An 8,426-nucleotide genomic window follows, 5' to 3' on the forward strand; every position below is an offset into this window, starting at 1 on the left:
TTTTTTTTTTTTTTTTTTTTTTTTTTTTTTTTTTTTTTTTTTTTTTGTTATCCTCTTTCCCTCATTTCCGAGCACTGCTTGCTATGTGTGTTGACAGATGATCATACATCATACAATAAATCAAATTTTAGTTTACAGATTGTCTTGTTAAGAATTCATAAAGCCAAAGTTTTCAACTCACTGTCTTTGATAAATTACTTTTGTATTAACATAGAAATATATTTATGTGAGAGCTTTTGTGTGTGTGTGCGTATGTATGTATGTATGTGTATTTCTGTGCATTACAAATCATTTCTGCATTTATGGCAATTTAAAATTCTTCATCATATGGTAAAGATTCTAATCTTTTGTCATACTATACATATATATATATATATATATATATGGTGGTGGGTGTGTTTGTATTCATATATTTTGTATTCAACACATGCGAAATATTTTTATATTTGTGTAACTTATTGCAAAAACACATGTAATGTTATTTTTGTATTGCGTGTCTGTGTGTATATACGCTTATATCTATGCACGTATTTATGCATATATGTTCATGTGTCTATGCATTGGTACAAATGCATGTACCTCAATTATTATTATTCTCCTTCATGCTGTTCGTTTACCACATGCAAACGACACACTTCTGGCTGCACAAGTTAATTTCTAAAGGCAAAATTTCACATAAACGCACAAAAGTCAAGACCTACCGCATAGACGTATTTACTATTGCATACTAAACCAACGGCATAGAACAATACCAATAAAAATTGTTACTGTTGTTACTGCTGTTGTTGTTATATTTGTTATCGTTTTTATTGTTGTTGCTGATGTTATTCTTGCTGTTGCTTTGGCACCCAACTTTATGGTATTCATGCATGGCAGTTGTATTGCACACACCGCCCAATATGTATTCAACACACATCAAAAAATGTCTACAATTGTTGCGCTTGAAAAGTGTCAGGCAATTTTATGTCAACTACTACAACTCATTCATACTGAATATGTATGTACACTAGGCATACGCATGCATTTACGTGTGTGTGTGTGTGTGTGTGTGTGTGTATGTGTGTGGCTGCTCTGATAGAGTTTAGTGACTATTTTAGAGAAAGGATTTTCTATTTTCTGTCTTTTAATTTTTTATTTTTTTATTTTTATTTTTTTTTTTCTTTTTGCCTTTTCAAGGAACGTTTGTGTCGTTATTGTTGCTTTGTTTCTTTTCACATTCTTTACCAAAAATTTTACTTCAGTTGTCCTAGCTTTTATAACACAGAGACATGAGTACATGTCTATCTGTGAGCCTAATGTACAACGTGTACGAAAGGTCCAATTGAAAAATTCATGGAAACCATTTATGCAGTACACGGTACTTTTTTTGGTTGGTTTGGTTTGGTAGGTTGTACTACATGCAGCATATATGCAGAAATATATAATTCTATTCTATAACCACTCCTACTTCCAAAACTAACTTTAGCAAATTAAAATGACTTGCTTTTTTGATACGGTCTGCGCCTATTAAAGTCATCTACGATATTAGCTCGTTATACGGCAAAAGTCTAAATTTGTAGCAGACAAAAAATTTGTAATTATATTATGGGCGTGTGTAGAAAATCACGGTAATCTTTCTTCATTTCCGTTCGAAGGAGGAGTCACGCAATTGTCGCCATTAGTTACGACGAGCGCATATTAAAGCAACATACAGATGATCATATGTTACCACGATCTTTGTAAATGTTGCTTGAATTTGGGTAAGTTTGAGTTTTTTCCTTTGCAGCATCAATTCCTTGAGACTATCTTCCATTCTGATCCCATATACGTCTTTAGATTTATTCCATGCATTTCCATTCCCATTCCCGACTAAATGCATTCAGTTGTTAGCTTGTAAGGGCCGCTATTACCTAATCTAGTCCGCACGTTTTCTTAACTCACTAGCTATTGCAATAGCGCATATCTTACTCAGCTAGTAATAGTCCGAAATAAGATTCCTCAGTCTGTCCCTTTTCGGTTCTGCTCTTCCAATATTGATTTATACGTATACACCAATCTTAACAACGATCATAATCCCCCTTCAAGCATATACACAACATGGGAAAGTTTACAATTTCGAAATTCCTGCAAATATTTACCTAAAATTTTTGAAAATATTTATGAGACGCCGCCATAGCTTCAGTATTCGATTCGGGTATTCGATGTTGATTATTTCTCCTACAAAGCCTGTCTCGTACGTCCGTCATAAGTGGATAGTGTTATACAAAGTTTGGTACAGTTCTGCCATTTCTACAAAAAGAGTAAATAAAGTCAGTCGCCATAGGTTATATAAATGTTGTCAAAAATGTTGTTGGGGCCTGCGCAGAGCCATCGATTTAATTATGCCTTGCAATCCATTGCAACCACACTAATGAGCTCAATTCTTTGTCTAGAAAAGCAAGCCTTAGCGCTAAATTTTTCTTTCCAACTACCATCAAATAAAGTTAAACAAGTAAAAAGATTATGTCCGCCTTTGCCAGAAATTTCGGCATTCTATAGTGTATAGATATCGTGCATAGAGCGGTAGTGATTGATTGTCTTCACTTTTATACAGCTAGGGTCGCCTATAAAAATGTCTTTTTTGTTCTCAATAAGAGGTAATATCCAGTTACGTTGTAGTATGGGTGTATCGTTTAACCGATTTAACCCATTTGCAGGACCAACTTGCATGACGGAACATTTAATCATTCTGCTAAATTTGAAGGGGATGTCTTCTTTTTGCGACCAGAAGATTGTTTGCCGTTCATACTATACAGACATATGGACAGACAGACGGACATACTTATATCGATTGCAAATTTGCTAATCGAAGATGAAAGCTCTCGCCCAGATTCGAAAATCGTAGAAACTCATTCCACGGCTCGCTTATAATTCTGTAAAAACTAAAAAAGGAAAAACAAACACAAAATAATGATTTTCGTAGTAACAAAGTGATTTCATTATTTTCATTCCATTAACTTATCAATTAGCCTCACACTGTGTACTGTGCAATTGAACGATCTGCATTGATATACCTCTCGGTAAATTGGCTACAAAATGAAAATACTTCGGCCGTATACGTGTGGACTTGTGCATCCATTCAGATGTGACTATGGGATGGGTAATGCATCATAGCTTTGAAATGCTAAATTAAAGTGAACATACATTCCATGTAATGAACAATTTATTAAGTCATTATAAGTAACTAAACATAGTTTGGAAAACAACAACAATAGCTTTATTTTAGTACATTTTCTGTACTAAGTCTTTAAAGCTTTCGCCTAAGTTTCTCTCTAGATTCTTGCAAATCATTATTACATTAAAACATTTAAATTCGATTATATAAGACTTTTAGGACGCAGTGTTCCTAAAGTCGAAATTTTGCGAAATAACGAAATGGACTCGTACTTCGCATTTATAAATTCGAAAAATACGCCGCAGAGGACCGATTAATGCCCGCAATAAGCAAGAAGCGTTAACTTATGATCCACTTCCGGTGTTTATACTTCAAAGCTCGAAAAGGCTATAATATAAACTCATACGCTTATAATGTAATAGATTGTTGGATGGTAATGAGTTGGTTTGCGGCCATTTTGAACGGTTTTCACTGGTTGCCGCCAACTCGGCGAAACCATAGTTTCTTTTTTATGTATTTAAGCAGTTTAAAAAAAAAAAAGAAGAAAAACGACCCGTCCACTCAGAGGAATTTCCTTTCACCACTCAATCCACGAACGTTTGACTTGTATATTTACCAAAGTAAAGATTGCACACAGACCGCTCACATTGTTTAAGATTTTTGTCTTTGCTAAGTTAATAAAAAAACCAACAAAAACAATAGAAAACATACATAGACCAAACGTCCGAAACCCAAAAAAAAAAACAAAAATAAATAAATAAATAATTTATTGCTATTAATTAGCGTACAGGGTTCATATACATTTAATGAAAGACTTCAAGTTGTCAAAATTTTTAGAAAAAAAAAAAGTCGGCTGCACATTTCTTATATACCATAAATAACGCTAAAAGCTATTAGAGAAATCCAATTTTACAGCGATGTTCAGAGATTATTAGCGGAAGCGTTCCACCTTTATGGAATACTTGCCCTTCATATATCTACACAGTCCACATTACATTGATAACCACGTATATTAAGAGGTTTGGACGAACTCTCATCACCCATCAGTGTCTTGGCTATTCCCCGTACAAGGTCATGGGCCTCCAATCAAGATGCAGAGCCCTCGTCCACATTAGAGGTTTGGACCAACTCTCATCACCCATCAGCCCTCGTCCACCGTCGACGAACTGTACTGTACTGTACTGCGGGCAAGCAGATGTAGGCAGTGTAAATGGCTCTTAATAGCGTCTTGCGACACTTCGAACGCATGTTCTTACAATTGTGAATAATTAGATAGCCTTAGATGCTAGTGCTTTTAAGTGTTTACTCTAAGAATTTATTTCTCTGGCGAAATTAATAATAATAGTAATATGTTTAAATTTTAAATCACACAATTTTCCCGCTTCAGTTACATTGAACGAAACAATATAGAAAGCAAAATATAATAAACGAGTAAATTTTCATATGTGTGGTCCGTCCAAAACATATCTTGCTGTTGATTTTGCGAGCTGTTATGTAGGATCCGAGTCGCAATTTTCCCAGATATGAGCTATCGACTATTGCTTATCGATTTGCCTAATCTGGTGAAACCTAGACACATAACCTTTGCAGTTAAATTAATGAATGGCGAGATTGACTTCCTAGCGCTTTTGAATGCGATTAACCTAAATACTGCTTGTAGGGCCTTTAATCACTACCCACGTGATTAAAATCAATTTACGTAGTTATAATTACGATTTTCGTAATCCCAGCACTATCGCAGTAGAGATTTTAAGGCCTTCATCAACATCACTACCCCTAATAATTGTGTCAATGCTCCGCTAAGCATATATTCTTTACTTCTCATGCTAGAGCATATTATTTCAAGCTTCGCAATTTTAATTTTTAATTCTTTTTATCATTTTCTCTTTATCGTAAGGCAGATTAAGTTTATTAACTTACATGCTCATAATAGTTGTAGTTTAATAAGATATTGAATTAATAAACAATCATAAATTAATATCTGTTACATTCGTTTTTTATATATATCAACTGTTGACTCACGGAGTTCCATCTAAAAAAAAAAAAAATAAACCTTAAGACCAATGAAATGATTAACATTAAATTTTTATTGATTAAGTTATCATTTTTCTTCTTTAAAATAATGAATAAAAATTACTTTCAAATATGATTAGGAACAGTCTTCCGTTTGATCATATTATAATATATAATAAGGTAAACAAAATTAAATAAGAACAGCAGCAATAACGAAAACAACAAAATTTAACTAATGACTGTCTAATATAGTCTATACGCTCTGCGTAACATTCACTATACGCTAAAGTGCACACAGTAAACTGCAGTGAAATTGTTTAAATTATCTAAATTATACTGAGGACTTGATTAAATTCACACTTATGCATAAATAGATGTAAACGTAAGCATTTTGAATAACAAATTACGATATAATAAAGTTAATAAATTATGATTTATTTGTTATAGAGAACGTCTGCACACAAACTCAGGTAAATATGCACATGCAAACGCACGCTCCAATGTAGACAGTAATATCCTCTTTAAAACCGGATATATATATATATATATAAATATATATATATAAATATATGTGTGTGTGTGTGTTTATGTGTGTATGTTCGTGTATGTGTGTTTGTGCAATATCTTGAAATTATGCGTCATCTTTGATTTTGAACGATGGCAGGCAGCACATAAGGTAAGCGAACAGCGAAAGCGTTAGACGTATGTTGAATAAAGTTTTAACTGAAATCTTGTTTGCATATAAACTACTTTTAAAGACTTCCATCGGCCGCACAATAGAATTTTGTTAAATTTTCAAATAACAAATAATTGTGATTTTCTGTTCCGGTCATGATGTCAAGAATTATGAACGAATTTATTATAAGTTTTCGGAGCCGCTTAACAAAATTTAAATATTCAAGCTTATACATATAAATATATAAATAAATTTTCATATATATATATATATATATATATACATACTTATATATATACATAGATACATATATATATATGTAGTCTACTATGTATTTTTCATGCAGAGTTATTTAAGGTTGCGCTTTTTCAACTAATTAAGTTAGCTGCTGTGTATAGGATTAATATACTCGACATGAAATTTAATTACTTGTGACATGCTGTCATGTTTCACAGTATACAAGCATACATATATGCATATATTCATATCGCTTATAACATAGATATATGTATATAAATATGTACAAAATTTATGCATGCGTTTATTTGCGTGCGTATATGTGTTTATGTGCGCGGGTAAAGAAACCCTTTCTTTGTTTTTCTTTTTTTGTTCATTCATTTTTCCGTACTGTTTTTCAAGATGCATGAGTGAGACTTTTTGCATGCATAAAATATTAAGTGTAAAAAGGAAATTTGTGAAAAATATCTTTTTGCACAAAAATTAAAATTTCAAATGTGTATATAAGCATAATACGCGTACATATTTAATTTGAATATTTCCTCATCCGTTCGTATTAAATTACTAAAGGTTCTCTTTTTAAAAAAAAAATCATCTTCTTTAGAATATTTTCAAATTTACTTGAATTAATCTTTTTTTCTCGTTTCACATGCAATTTTCACTTATTTGCTAATTTCAATGCGACTCTAACCAGTGAGATTTAATATTCGATATATCCTATATGGTAATTTTCGTTTAATTATCAATAAACCTTAAAAATATATTTCGTTTGTAATAACTAGAAAGAGATATCATCATCATATCATCTTTACAATATACACATTCTCGATCAATGTGAAAAATTATTTCAACTTAATTACGTTCCTCTATCACTGGAACTCGAAACACCATCCAGCATTTCCACAATCCCCGTATGGGTATCAAGAAAATAATCGATAGCAATCCCCTGCACAAAACACTACTTGTTTACAATTTTTCAGTTTAAGTGACCTATTGTTATATTTACAGCAGACATAAACCTCACTTAAGACCGAACGCAGATACTTAGCGTCGTCCAGGGTATTAAATGAGTAAATTAAACTTGACATCATTATCATCGCACGTAAGCACTTTCGAAGGTTTTAAACAAGATGGTAGATCATTAACGAATAAACTAAAATGTGAACGGCTCAAATGACTCGCCTGCGGAATACCAGATATAACTTGTATAGACCGAGATATATAAGAATTAAATAACATAAGCTGTGAACCGACCATAGATAAATATGACTTAAATCACCAATCAAATTAGTATCGACGTCACTACAGTACAACTTATGTACAAGTAATTCATGCTTGACACGTTCAAACGCTTTAGAAAAGTCTGTGCGAACAAGATCAAACACTTTATGCTTTGAAGTAACAAATGTGAAGAGCACTTCGGATTCGTCCGGAACCTAGTGACACATTTTATTAACATAAGTATTGTAAGAAGACTTACTCAAAGAATTAAGCATATTTTTTAACCCTCAAGTAATTGGCCAAGTCAACAAGTGATCCACTTTTTTTTTGTGTTTCTTAAAAAGTCAATTCCTTTTATTGCGTACTACTCTCAGCTTTGTGGAGAACGAAGCCCGAGAACTTTCCCTAAGAAAGTTGGGCTTAATACGAACGCATTCACATATAGCGGAATGATAACAAATAAATAACCGACAGACTAGACACCCTTCGATGTCATCATAATTAAAATACGAAGATACCATAGAGAACGTCTGACATAATTAGATCCTTAAAAGGCAAATCGCAATTTAGCATTCTTGGTGAATAATGGAGACGAGTTAGAGCTTGTCACTGAACTGTTTAGCAAGATCAGAATAGTTGAGTGATATACATTTTCTTCAACGTCAAATAAGAAGATACGAAGAATGGATAATGGTAGACTAACCACATAAGCTTATTAAAAGAAGTCCTAAGGCGGTTCAAGTAATGAAAACATAGTTCAAATATAGGATTAAAATAGCCATGCCCAACATTGAAATTCCAGCAAATATCGAGTAAATTAAAATCCCCTAACACTAGCAACGTATTAGCAGAAGTTACCCTATGAAAGTTCTGAATAACACTTCCATCGCTTTATGTGTTTAAAGTTGTTATTATGTTTAATCATACTTTTGACAGTTCTGTGATATTTTAATTAATTAATTAAAATTAATTAAAAGCAATTCACCTACAAAAATAACCGAATGTATGTAAAAAATTTATAAAATAAAAAACTCAAATTATAAATATATTATGCATATATATAAATATATGCATAACTTAAAGTTTAATGTTTCAAACAAATTTCTTAAACGCAATCGCAGCCATATATAAGTTGATGAATGGAAC

Source organism: Glossina fuscipes, unplaced genomic scaffold (assembly GCF_014805625.2).
Source record: "Glossina fuscipes isolate IAEA_lab_2018 unplaced genomic scaffold, Yale_Gfus_2 0, whole genome shotgun sequence".
Classification (NCBI taxonomy): domain Eukaryota; kingdom Metazoa; phylum Arthropoda; class Insecta; order Diptera; family Glossinidae; genus Glossina; species Glossina fuscipes.